This window comes from Macaca fascicularis, chromosome 12 (genome assembly GCF_037993035.2).
Source record: "Macaca fascicularis isolate 582-1 chromosome 12, T2T-MFA8v1.1".
NCBI classification, from domain to species: Eukaryota; Metazoa; Chordata; class Mammalia; order Primates; family Cercopithecidae; genus Macaca; species Macaca fascicularis.
The window spans coordinates 855,346-869,294 of NC_088386.1; the positions used below are offsets into that span (position 1 = coordinate 855,346).

Genomic DNA, 13,949 nt, shown 5'->3' on the forward strand with positions numbered 1-13,949 from the left:
AAAAGCTGCAAACTGAGCTGACTCCCATCCATGCTGTCATACCGACTTTGAGATTTCAATCCTCCTGAAGGCAGGAAACTTACTCCATTTGCTTTTATACCCTCCATAACACTAGTGAGCAAGTTTTGCTCAAAGTAACATGGAATATTTTGCTGACTCAAGGGGAAAAAGAAGAGACTTAAATGACACCATCACAAGTCAACATTCAAGGAACAGAGACATATGTAGCATTAGCTGTCTCAGTCAAAACATAAACATGCACGTTTATCCTTTACATGGGGGTAAGACAGCAAACACAATTGAAAAAATGAGCCAAGTGTAAAAAATTTGTCACAAAGGGATGGATTTAGACAGGAGAGCAGTGAAGTAAGTTATAAAATGGTCAGCACAATCCATTTTAATGAATTATTAGCTGAAACATGCAAAGCATTTAGGATTTCTGGGAGAAGTGTACAAACACACCAAATGTTTGTCCGACATTTTCTTCACTGCTTCTGTCTTTCCACAGGGCTGGAGATGATGTTGACCAACGGCCTTGGGAGGAGAGGTTGCAGCTGAGCCCACACCCTCTCAAACTCCTTCAGACTGTTTGTTTTTGTAGACTTGACCATTAACAACAAATCCTAAGATTTACTCAATCAGTACAGCAGTCGTTGGCCAGAGTTCAAATTTCTGATTCGAAGGAATCTGCACTCTGCCTGCCAGGATCGACTATTAATGGCTTCGTCCCTAGAGGAGCTGTGTCTTTGCTCACTACGGAAGAGTATTGAGGCTTCGAAGGGGGTATTTTGCTGGTCACCTCCTGGTCGTCATCCTGCTCACCAAGAACAGATACTGTTGTCAGCCCCTTACATTTACAAGGTCGTTTAATTCTCACATAGCCCTTTCAGATAGATGCGACTATTACCCCCCTTTTACAGAGGAGGAAACCGAGAGGCAGAGGACATAGGTGAATTGTCCCAGATCACAGAGCTGGCCATGGAGCTGGGACTTGCACCCAGCCAGCCTGGCTCCAGAGTTCACTGCCCTCCTCCTGTACAGCACGTGTGACCTGCAGTAATCACCGCCCAAACAGGCAGGCACTGCGGAGAGCCAAGTACACCTCTTCCGACTTCACCACGGAGGAAGGTTCGTTTTCATTCTGGTGTTCAGCTCAGGACAGTGTTTATCACCACAAGGACGCACAACCCAGAAAGCTCAGTCACGTGCCGTTGCCTTCTACGGTCATGGTTTTCTACTTTTTGGCCCCATTTTCCCGCACACTTGGCCTGCTGGGACGTGAATGATGCATTACTACTACTACAGAATGCAGGTGAGCAGGTAGCATGGCAAGGTGGGTGATTGGACAAGATTTCCCGACAGCTGGAAGCTTGGGGGAGACCCGCGGTGGCCCCTTGTTATTCTTCCTGGACGAGCCTCCTCTGGGGTCGAGCGTGAGTCCCTCATCGCTGGTGCCAGGCGGTGTCACAGTTTTCAGCACCCAACAGCCAGGGCAGCTTCTCTCTGTCCAGCTCGCCCCGCCCCGCCCCGCCCCTCTCCTTTAGTGAGAGAAGCTCTCTGACTCTTGGGATTTTGCAGTGAGAAGAGTGATCATTACAATTTTCATTCTGAATATTGTGGCCCTGCTGGACTGCGGTGCAACAGGCTCTTTCATGAAGATTGGCAGAGATGCTGACGGCTAGGGCATCGGGACCGAGGGGAGCGAGCAGGACTCATGGAATACAGCTCATAGAGAGAGGGAGCCATAGAAATGTGAGGCTGCTCTTCACATGGCCGCACTCTCTCCTGTGTCCTCCGTGGAACCTGTGGAGGCGGCGTTAGGCGCTGGCGCTCTCCGGGGTGTGAGCTCAGTCAGCAAGAGAACATCTGCCTTCCCACCCCCATCTCTGCAGCTGGTTCCTCTTGCAGTTTTGATTTTTAGAATGAACGCAGCAACCTGCCCCATTCTGCGGATGCTGCAAAAAGGAGCTGGAAAAGAATGTGCACAGCTTCTCCAGTCTTAGCATTTGTTACCTTGTAGTTTGGGAAACTTTGCTGCCCCAGTACAAGAGTGTGCTGAGGATTCTATTATCCTGCTAGATTCTCCCAGGAGGTCAAGTTGAAAACGAGCTAGGTGCGCTGTCTCTGTTTCTCTTGTCTGTCTCGTCTGCCTGTTTCTCTGTTCCCCTTTTCCTCTCTTCCCTCTCCCTCCCCTTCCTCCCTGGCTATTGCTGCAAAGAATATTCTTGTTGAATTTGTTACTCCATATCTTCTGCCTTTCCTTAGAATACATTCCTAAGAGTCTAGTCATTGTGAAAAGCAAACGGCCTTTAGATGTTTTCCAAATCTAACAGATGGGGGTCCTTTCAGACAGAGTTTCATTTTACACTTTTATCAAGAAGCCCGTGGCTCCCTGCTCGCCATGCTGCAGTCGCCCTCAGGAGGTTCATGGAGAGCAGAGGCCTTGGGGCTACATCAAGGGCTGTCTTTTTTCCAATGTCCGGAAGGTATACTTTGGGGGGGGGCAGTTGGAGTACGAAAGTGACATCAGCACTTCATGTATGGGATGGGTCGATCAAGTACAGTGTGCACCAGACCCCCAGACTGGCGCTGGGTGGGGACAAAGGACTCCAGTTATTACAGGGTGGGTTGGGCAGGCAGCTGCCCAGCTGTGGGGACAGATGCTTCGGCTCTCAAAGCCCAGGTATCACCTGTCTGAGACTGCACAGCCCTCCTCACCCCTTCAGTTCCTGAAGGGAAAGGCCCCAGGAGACTTTGAGGTGAAGAATGCTCTTCCATTTTCAACTCACCCACCGTTAGGGTTCTGCCCCCTCTACCCTCCAGCCCCCCAACTGTGAAGTTCCCGGGGTCCCTGGCCAGTGACTTGCTGAAGCCTCTCTCTCCAGGACCTCTGTAGAGAGGCACCCTACTTGAATGCATGCTTCTCCAGGAATATTTGCTCTGGTAACAGCTGAGAAGAAAAGCCCATCTCTAACAGTTTGATTGCAGGTGGGTGGCCCCGGGGCAAGTGATTTTGGGAAGGTGGGGCTGGCTGGCGCCCTGTGTCCTGACTTTTCTTCTGAGCCTTTGCAAAACCACTTTTGAGAAAATTAATCGGGGTGGGTACTCTGGGAGGCATTTTCTTCTAAGTGAAAATCTGTAGAATTCCTGCAGCTGCGGGAGCTGTGGTTTTCTGTCAAGACCCTGTGGGGACCGAGGCTGCCCTTCTGTGTCCTGGCAGTGTGGGGCCTGTTTCTTATCCAGACTCTTATCCAGGAGAGTCAGGTGCCTGGCAAGTGAACTGGCCAACTCAAATTTGTATGTCACTCGTATCGACCTAAAATGAAATACAAATAAAACGTCTCATTTCTGGCATGAAAGAGACCTAGGAAGGGCAGGCTTCGGGCCGGCTTCTTCACAATCCAACTGGAAGTAGGGTAGCCGGATCCTGGCATCCATGTCTCCTGCTGGGTGAGGGCCACAGGATCTCAGCACCCAGGTGAGGCAACGATGTTGAAAGAGGCTTCAGAAGAACTGGGCCAGAACAGTGGAATCAAACGGAAAAGACTGTAAATTCAGCCAGCTTGGGGAATGACCAGAAAGCGTCTGTTGCCCCAGCAAGGATTGAAAACAAAGATTCCCAGCAACAGGGCCACAGCAAAGCTGTCTCAGCACACCTGTCCCGGACCATCAGCTGATGAGAGCTTGTGATTGTGCCATCCAAGGAGACGTAGCTATTTGGTCTTCAGCTGGTTCTGGGCACAGAGGGTCTAAGACCCTCGGAATCTTTAGAGTGTTAGAGTGCCTTTGTGTGCTCAGGACAGGCCTGGGAGCTGGGGACCCTTAGGCAGCCTCAGGGTAGGTCTGGGGTTCAGAAAGACCAAGGCGGGACTAGAGGGCTGGAGCTGTCAGTCTCCAACCCAATCTCCCACCTGGAGGGAGAGGGCTGGAGCCGAGTCAATCCCCAATAGCCAAAGATGTCTTCAACCATGTCTATAGTGACCCCTCTAGAAAACCCTAAATGGTGGGGGTTGGAGAGCTTGCAGGTTGGGGAAAACCTTGACGTTCTGGGAGGGCAGTATTCCCACTCCCCAGGGACAGAAGCACTTGCACTTGCAACCCGCCCCCGCCCACCAGGCCTGGAGCAATGCACCTCTTCATCTGGCTGTTCACAGGTCCTTCATAGTGAACTGGTGACAGTAGGTAAAAGTGTTGCCCTGGGTGCCATGAGCCCGTATGGCAAGTTATTGACCTTAAGTAGGAGGACATGGCAAGCCTGATTTTTAGGTGGTCGGTCAGAAGCAAGGGAGACCCGAAACTTACCATTGGTGAAGCGGGGGCCGTCTCATGGGTCTGAGACCTTGACCTGTGCGGTCTGCCCTAATTTCAGACCTCAATTCAGTTGTAGAATACACAGTTGGTGTCCAGAGAGGGTGAGAGAAACCGCACACTTGGTGTTAGAGGTGGAACAGGTCATAGGGCCTTCCGTGTCACAGAGGGCGGCCTCATTTGTTTCGCCTGCTGTAGTTTATTAATGTGTGAGTACTTTATTCTTTGAAAGACTTAGAATTAAGAATAGAGAGAATAAAAGAAATCAGCTTCATGGAATCCACACTTCTTGGTTTTTAGAAACAATTTGTTTCTAGTTTGCATTTTAAGTAATTGTAATATTTAATATCACAAATGTACTATTGTAATAACTATTTTAAATATTACATATTACAATTACAATATTAATATTGAAGAGAATCTAGGTGTTTGAGCTTCCTGGATCTATGGTTTGGTGTCTGGCATTAATCTGAGGAAATTCAGCTATTACTGTTACAAATATTTCTTCTGTTCCTCTTTCTTCCCCCTTGTATTACCGTTATGCATATTTTCTGCCTCTGTGGAAGTCCCATAGTGCTTGGATACTCTGTTCTTTTTTGCTTTTCAGTTCTGGAGGTTGGAGTTGGGAATTTCCCTTTCCTCCAGGTCAGAAGGCTCTGATAAAATCCCACCAGGTGAGTCTCTCGTTAACTAGCTTCTCTGGAAGGTAGACCTAGTGAAGAGTGCACCCACATATTGAAAAATGATTCCTATTCTCTTTCCCCTGTAGTAAGTATGAGGGGATTTTTCTCTGATATTTACACTTCGAGAACCTGGTTGAGCTTCTGATGATACAACTCACAAAAGCATGAGACCCATATGCACAGGCCTCCTGGAGGTTTTAACTCTCAGACGTGGCCACACCTCACTGCAGCAATTTGTCAATTCCAGTTCAGGCTTTCCAATCCCAGTGTGGGTTCCTTGGAGCATTGTGCTCCAGTGTATTGGTGATTCATCTGCTTTACCTGTCCAGCCAATCTGGGGACAGTGGCTTGCCGGTGACCTCACGTCTCTTGCAGGTTTAAGAACTGCTGATTTTTCAGTTTGCTCAGCTTTTTACCTGTGAGGAAGGAGTGACAATTCTCAAGATTATCATGTACGGAACCTGAAATTCCCCAACTCCATTATAGTGAAAAGTGTTTGCCCTTCCTCTGGCTCAAGAATTAAAACGTTTTCATTCTCTGACACGTTGTACTTTGATTCCCTAAATATTTATAGATTTAAAAACTCAGTTTTCTGCTGTATCAGACATCTAGACTGGCACTTTCCAACAGAATTGAGAGTCCTGTTATAGAATTTGAAACCTACCTTGTAGCCTCATATAAATATATAAACTAGTATATTTTAACTCAAAATGCTCATAACTATACTTTCGATAAGAAATACAAATAGGCCGGATGCGGTGGCTCAAGTCTGTAATCCCAGCACTTTGGGAGGCCGAGGCGGGTGGATCACGAGATCAGGAGATGGAGACCATCCTGGCTAACACGGTGAAACCCCGTCTCTACTAAAAATACAAAAAGTTAGCCAGGCGTTGTGGCGGGTGCCTGTAATCCCAGCTACTTGGGAAGCTGAGGCAGGAGAATGACATGAACGCGGGAGGCGGAGCTTGCAGTGAGCCAAGATCACGCCACTGCACTCCAGCCTGGGTGACAGAGCAAGACTCCGTCTCAAAAAAAAAAAAAAAAAAAATATATATATATATATATATAAATATACATATATACACAAATACAGTATTTTCTACTTTTTATAGTAACTGGCATGTCTTTCACACAGCAAATCCACTTCAGACCGGGCGCACTTCATGTGCTCAGCCGCCGCATGTGGTGAGTGACAGAGACCACCTTGCATGTGTGTGCGCTATTTTACTGCCTTTTTCTTGACCACAGATTCTACCTCCTGTTTCTCTGTGTATGCAGTGATGATTTGCTGAATATTACACATTGTGGGTAACTTGTTGAGCACACTCAGGATCCCTAACCTTCCTCTGAAGCTTTGCAGCTCCTGTTTTAGCAGCTAGCACAGGCACTGCTGGGTCATCGTGACATGGGCAGGCTTGGTTGGATTCGCTGTTGGTGTGAATCTGTGGAGAGCTCCAATCCTGCACCCACTCCAATCTCCCCCCCTCCTGGACCTGGTAGGATGGCCATGCTCCGCCCACACCTGAGCTCTCGGTGCCTCGATCTGCAGGTGTACTCCAGAGGACAAGTGTACTGTGGGTGCGTCTCATTCATTCTCCTGCCCTTGCCCTCAGGTTCTGGCTGGCACAGCTGTGGTCACAGACTAAAAACAGCCACCTCATTCGTTTTGTGCAGCTTTACAGTTGTTTATGGCAGATGTGTGATTTCAGTCCCTGTTCCCTCATCATGGCTAGAACAAGTTTTGGCAAATTGTTCTTATATCTTTATATTTGAAAACTAAAGGAAAATTTCAGCCATAGAATATTAGTGTTGCCACAATCCTAATGAGTGTTGCTCCAGAAACTATGATCGAGGTCAGCAGCCAGTCATTTCATAGAAGATAAACTTCAAGAACATTCTCTGAAGGGCAATGAAACTGAGTAAGATCTAACCACTGTTACCAGCAACCAAGAAAACTAGGTAAGAAAATGCAGCTAAGATTTGGACCCAGTAACTATGGTAATAAACATGCAAACTATGGCTAAGCACACAATAGGCTGGGAGTAAAAATATTTTATGATATTGACATTTATGATTTTACAAAACTGCCCCATGTGATATCAAGAGGACTCCTGATGAAAATTTACAAAGGATGCTTTATGGTTTATATAAAAATGTTAGTCAAATAAATCCAAACATTTCACAAAAATAACATTTCAAATATTCTTTTATATTTTGCAGACAATTAAGTTATTCATCATGCATGACCCAGTAACATTTCTCAGCGGTTGGATTCAATACGAGAAATAAGCAAATAACTGCAATGCTTCTTTCATTTCAAAGTCATTTCTCTTATAAAAAGTGGTCAAGAAAAATGCCTGTTGCCTTACATACTGGTTAGTGCCAAAAATTTGGTTTAAAATATTTCAAGTGGGTTATCCTTTTACGTCCATGTTGTTAGTTACACAAAGAACACATACAAATGCAATTTTTTTACCATAAGTTTTTGCAAATTATACACTAAAGAAACAGGATTAAGCATTTTATTTTTTGAGATAGGGTCTAGCTCTGTTGCCCAGGCTGGAGTGCAGTGGCACGATCATGGCTCCCTGCAGCCTCAACCTCCCTCAGCCCAGGTGATTCTCCCATCCCAGCCTCCCGAGCAGCTGGGACCACAGGCACACACCACCATGCCTGGCTGATTTCTGTATGTTTTGTAGGGATGGGCTTTGGCATGTTGCCCAGGCTAGTCTCAAATGCTGGGACACAAGCAATCTGCCTGCCTTGGCTTCCCAAACTGCTGAGGTTAGAGGCATGAGCCACCATGCCTGGCCTAATCATTTCTAAAGAGTCTGTATTTATTATCGTTATTTTTTTCTAATCGAGATGGGGGTCTTGCTCTGTTGCTCCGGCTGGAGTGCAGTGGTGCCATCTCAGCTGACAGCAACCTCTGCCTCCCGAGCTCAAGTGATTCTCCCACCTCAGCCTCCCAAGTAGCTGGGACTACAGGTGCACACCACCAGGCTCAGCTGATTTTTTGTACTTTTGGTGAAGACAAGATGTACAAAAGGCATTTCTGTACATTTTGCCATGTTGTCCAGGCTGGCCTTGAACCCTTGGGCTCAAGCCATACACCTGCCCTGGACTCCCAAATTACTGGAGCTATAGGCATGAGCTATCGTGCCCAGCCCTTAATTATGTGCTGTGGCTTAATATTAAAATAAGGAAATGGAGGAGCCCAAGGGAGCACGTTGGCAGAAAGGGCTCCCTTGTCAACAACTTGCTAGCACGGCACTCACTCCCTTGCCTGCTGGCACTGCGTTCTTTAGAAGAAGAACACGTTATGTGTCAATGAAACACAAAAACAACATAGGAACACCCTGTCTCTACAAACACTTAAAAATTAGCTGGGTGTGGTGGCGAGCACCTGTGGTCCCAGCTGCCTGAGGTTGAAGTGGAAGGACCGCATGAGCCCAGGTGGCCGCAGCTGCAGTGAGCCAAGAGCTGCCATCATGATGCTGAATTCCAACCTTGGTGACAGAGCAAGACCTTGTCTCAAAACAAAAAGCAACGATAAACCCAAAGTGATGCACTCCAGTACGTTCATTTGTAAAGGTATGTAAAGGTGAAACTCAGGAGCTGCTTGCAGTCATGTGGACATACACTTGACCTCAGCTCTGATCTGAAGCACGTCCTTCTGTCTCACTGCTTGCCAAGACTAAGCTAAACTTCAGAAGTAAAAATACTCCCCCAAATGTTGTATATGTAGCTTCAACGTGGGATGTAAGGTGATTCAGGTCCTTTGAAAGACAAGCCTGCAACAACGGCATGAATAATGTTGGAATCAAAATCACAGAAACTAAACACCAAATAGCGTAGGTTCAATCCGTGTCTCTAACAAGTATCTGGATAACTAAACTTTCTGCTTTACTTGGGTGTGAAGATCATGAAATGTAGTTTATAATTATTTGGGCAGAGAAAAGAGAGAATTTGAGTAGTTATGTAAAATTCAAGATTAAAGAAAAGCAGTATTATATAGCAGAAATATAAATTGGCTATTACCTTCAGTAATTTAGATCAGGGGTTGGCAGGTCCGTGCACCAAATCTGGTCCGTTGTTCTTGTAAATAAAGTTTTCTGGGTACACAGCCATACGCATTTGCTATCACCCATGGCTGAGGGCACAGTTGAGTGGTTGTGAGAGACCTTATGGCCTGCAGGAACTAAAATACTAGCTGGCACCTTGCAGGCAAAGTTTATGATCTGATTCGGGTAGCTGCCTAAACTGTCCAATTCACTTGTTCTAAAACAATCCAACGATATAGCACACTTATCTGAAGATATGAGAACACGCATGCACCAGCCTAATCAGAAGAAAAGTCCAATTCCACCCAGAGGGTTACGAACTCTTCCCTTTTCCCTACAAGGAATTAAATGAATACAACTGTGTGAGATTTTACTGGTATGTATCGTATGTATGAATCTTGATGAAAACTTAAAAATGTGTATTTATACAGATACATAAAGTTACTTTTCATACACTGTTTTCGGACTTCTGGTTCACAAAATCTGCATTTCTGCACCATGACTTTGAAGGCAGAAACCCGACTACTGGGCTAGTGGTCAATTCTGAGGCACCCAGCATGTTCAGGAGGCAGCGTCGGGGAGCGTGTCCCTTACCTGGAGGGGTGTAGGCGTCCATGGAGGTCTGCACGACCAGGGACCTGCATTTGGAAGGCATAGGCACCGGCCATCTTCTGCTCTTTGTGTCTGGCCAGAGCCGCCTGGACAGCTTCCGTGTGGACGTCTGAAACGGAGAGAGCTCACTCAGTGCTCAGCTGAGGTCCCAGAGGCCAAGCTGCACCCTCCTCTCTGTCCCCGCAGCACGGTTCATCCACCTTCTGAAACTCACCAACAGATGGGTGGGTGAGGAAAAAAAATCAGTGTTTACAGTTCCAGTAAAGACATTAAAATTTATTCACAGACTTTTTTCATTTTAGTACTTTAGAATCCATATCTGCAAGCAAACACTGGGTGTAAACTGCACTGAGATTTTTCTTTTTAGGGTGAATGAACCTTGATCTTTGGAGATTCTTTGTAGGTCACACGTTTGAGCCTCCAAATCCTTTCACTGTACCGCTGAGAGGCGTGTGCACGCCTCGCACCCCAACTCACACAGCCACGGTCGCAGCTCAGCTCAACACCGGCCATGGGCCAGGACTGTGTTGGCTATGGATATGGTTTGGCTGTGTCCCCACCCAAATCTCAACTTGAATTCTACATCCCAGAATCCCTATGTGTTGTGGGAGGGACTTAGGGACAGGTAACTGAATCATTGGGGCCCGTCTTTCCTGTGCTCTTCTCGTGATAGTGAATAAGTCTTATGAGATCTGATGGCTTATCGGGGTTTCCGCTTTTGCTTCTACCTCGTTTTCTCTTGCTGCTGACATGTAAGAAGTGCCTTTCGCCTCCCACCATGATTCTGAGGCCTCCCCAGCCATGCGGAACTGCAAGGCCAACTAAATCTTTTTCTTCCCAGTTTCGGGTATGTCTTTATCAGCAGCATGGAAATGGATTAAAACAACCATTAAGACATTTTGTGGCTATTAACCCATTACATTAATTCCACACATTCACTGAATGCCTTCTCTGTTAGTCCCTATGGGCTGGGGTCGCAGCGGTGATAAGGCAGACAGTCTCATGGCATCTCACGCAGGCCACTTGTTAAGGGATGAGACAAGTGATAGATGGGCTAGAGAATTAAAGCAGAGACAGATGCAGCAGCAACTCCAAACTGTGAAGCCAGGGAAGAACCCTCTTAACACAGAATCAGAACAACAGGAATGAAGCATACCGGCTGTCAAGACGAGAATCTTCAAGACACAGGCAAAAATCCGCTCAAAGGCCCTAAACTGTCAGTGAGAACGGTGTTAGCAGAATAAAACCACCACCACCAAAAATGGCCAGCGTGAGTGAAGACGGGTTGGGGCAGTTTTCTCTGAAGCTGCGAGAATGATCCCACTGAAAGGGAATCGGACGTGGCTTTCTGGCTTAAACCCCCCAAGCTGCCACCTGAGACAGGACCCAGACCCTCAGCATCACGCCCACAAGCAGCTCATCACACTGCTTGGTCTTGGTCAGCCTTTGTGCACACTTCTCTCCCTAACTAGATAAAGAGCCTGGTCATCTGGCCACTATTTCTAATTCCCAGGTCAAAAACCACTATGTGACTGACTTGGCTCATGGCCGAAAACTGAAGGGATCAATGAGGTGACAGTCCACTCACTTCCACAAATCGCTTTTTGTTTTGCATATTCTCCGTTTTAAACTTTTTGGATGTAATTTCAAAGACACAGAAAATCTGCAAGACCAGCGTAGTGAATTCCCACATAACTTACCAGGCTCAACTTAGGCCCAACTGCTCCTATCTTACATCACTGCTTTCCCCCCTCCCCCATGAATTTTCTAAGTCAAATGAAAATAAATTTCAGATACTATGTCCTTCCATACCTAAATGTTTCAATGTATTTCCTAAACACAAGGATATGCTCTCACATTCATTTTCCTCAAGATCGGGAAATTTAACTGTCATATACGAAGTTCACTTTCAAATGCTGTCAACTGTCTCCATAATTTTCTTACTTTGTCTTCCTCTTTTACGATCCAATCCAGGATCATGGTTTGTCATGTGATTTTTACCAGTCCAGCATCCAAGTTTCTCAGGTTTTGTGTTTCTTGAAATTGGAAATGTGAAAGAATACAGGTCAGTTATTTTACAGTTTGTCCTTTATTTTGGTATCTTCCGGACTAGACTCAAGAGTATGCATTTTAGCAGGGACACCGCAGAAGTCTGTCCTGTGTGACAATGTTAACATCGGCAACTCAGTGAAGGTGGTGCTTAAGTGCCTCCAAAGCAAAGATGCTACTTCTCGCGTTGAAACTAAGATTTGGGAGGAGACACCCTGACACTATGTGCATATTCTGTTGTCCATGAATTCTTCACTACTAGTTTTAGCAGCCACTGATTTCCTGTCATTCCTTCTAAATCATTATATCTTCCATATTCACTGAAAAATAATTTTATCTTTCAGCATTCATTTACATATGTCCATATGTACTCACGGAGTCTGGCTTGGTGGGTTATGATTCATAGTTACAATGGTTTGTTCTGTTGCTCAACTGGTCCCAGATTTGACACCAGATTCCCCAGCCCTTAGGCCAGGGCTCCTTCTAGTGAAGAACGGTGTTTGGAAGCTAAGAGTGGGCACCGGGTGCTGCTGGACATTGCCGGCAAGTAGAACACACACACGCATGTACACGCATGTGCACCCACACCCATCCACAGGCACTTCTATCCCTGTCTACATCTGTCGGGAGCCACCAGCTTATACTTGTACCTCCTGCTGCAACCGAATCCCACGTGATCCATTCCAGGCTTTGGCCTTTTCTTATTTCTACCTCTCTGGCACCTGTAGCACTCAATATATTCACTGATTTATTAAGCTTATTTGCTTAAGCCTGGAGATAAAGAAATGCTTTCAGAATTGCTATCTAATACGACTGTGAAAAATCTATCGACTTCAGTGCTCATTTGTAATTATTTTTTTCATTTTTTTTTGGAAGGTAGGGAGTACAAAGTATACACAGTGAAATGTTCAGATCTTGAGTACACTTGGCACATTTCGATAAATGGACATCTATTACCCTAATCAAATCTTTTGCATCAAAGTTCCCACAAGTCCCCTCCCAGTCAATCCCAGCCCTCAAGAGACAGCCACTGTTCATTCTCAAGGAGTGTTCTTGGCGCTCTTCCGTCACCCGAGACTCGCATAGATTCTCCATCGTCACATGGACTCCACGGCGTGGTGTTCACTCTCTGCTCAATTCAAGGCTCCTGGAACTCATCCCCGTTGTCTGTTTTGGTTTCAGCATTTTGTACGTTTTTCCTGCTGGGAACTAGGACAATGTATGAACATATCAGAATTTGCTCATGTTTCTCCAGATGAGAGAGATTTATGTTGTTTCCAGTTCTTGGCTATGACAATTTACTCTGGAGATAATGTGCATTCTTTTACAAGGACACACATTTTCAGCTCTCCTTGGTGAACGTCTACAGCGTACCTGCTGAGCCATATGGTAAGTGTACACATTTTAAAGAAACTGCCACAGTTTGCTGAAGTGGCTGTGCCATTTTAAGTCTCCCTCAATCTGAGATCCAGTCTGTCATATCTTCACCAGCACCTGCTACTGTCCTCCCTTCTCCACTCTTGTGAAGGGGAACCTTGTGGGTTTAAGTTGTACTTACCCAATGACTCCCTGGTGAGCACCTCTCATGGGCCACTGGGCATCTGTATACATCTGTTGCGAAGAGTCCATCTTGCATGCTTGCAAAATTCACACCATTTCTGGTTGTTTGTACATTTCCTAAAATGTTCTAAATAAGGCCCTGTGTCTTCTGTACATCAAGCATCTCCCTGCTTCCAAGTCTTTATGCCTCTTAGTTCTCCTGACTCACGTCACAGACGAGGGCCCCAGTGCACACCATGCGAACCTGAAGCACGGAGAATGGCCATGCTCCCGACACCCCTGACTGTGGGCAGAGCTCCCCGGCTGTCACCACCGAGGAGGGGGGTCAGCTCTTGTTTCTCAGGAGTGGCCTTTATCAAACGGAGAAAGTTCCCTTCTGTTCCTGATGTGATAGGAAATTTGTATAAGGACTATTAAATGTCAACAGATGTTTTCCAGTGTCTACCGAGAGGATAAAATGGGTTTTCTGCTTTATTTTTTGTTAATGTGGTGAATTACATTGATTTTTGAATGATGTGCCAAATGTGCAATGCAAAACTACAGATCATGAGAACAAACTCTAAGTGTTCATGGTAGAACCCAGAAAATTTTACATATTTCTGGGTTTGATTTAGTAAGAATTTGTTCAAAGCTTTGGCATCTGTATGTCAACAAGAGTGAAAGGCGTGAGATT

At 46.0% G+C, this 13,949-nt stretch overlaps 1 long non-coding RNA gene across 7 annotated transcripts in view; it reads right to left on the bottom strand.

Moving 5' to 3' along the window:
• Positions 1–375: 375 nt before the first annotated feature.
• Positions 376–13,949, bottom strand: part of LOC123571641 (uncharacterized) — a 117,345-nt gene continuing 103,771 nt past the window's right edge. For 3 of the 7 annotated variants that reach the window (XR_010579810.2, XR_010579806.2, XR_010579807.2), the window contains 2 exons: positions 9,650–9,776; positions 4,600–5,407 (listed from right to left, as the gene is read on the bottom strand). This is a non-coding gene — a long non-coding RNA (uncharacterized lncRNA). Of the gene's footprint in view, positions 3,514–4,302; positions 5,408–9,032; positions 9,390–9,649; positions 9,871–13,949 lie in introns of those variants that run through there. The other 4 variants (XR_010579812.2, XR_010579809.2, XR_012420996.1 and 1 more) reach the window with 3 other exon arrangements.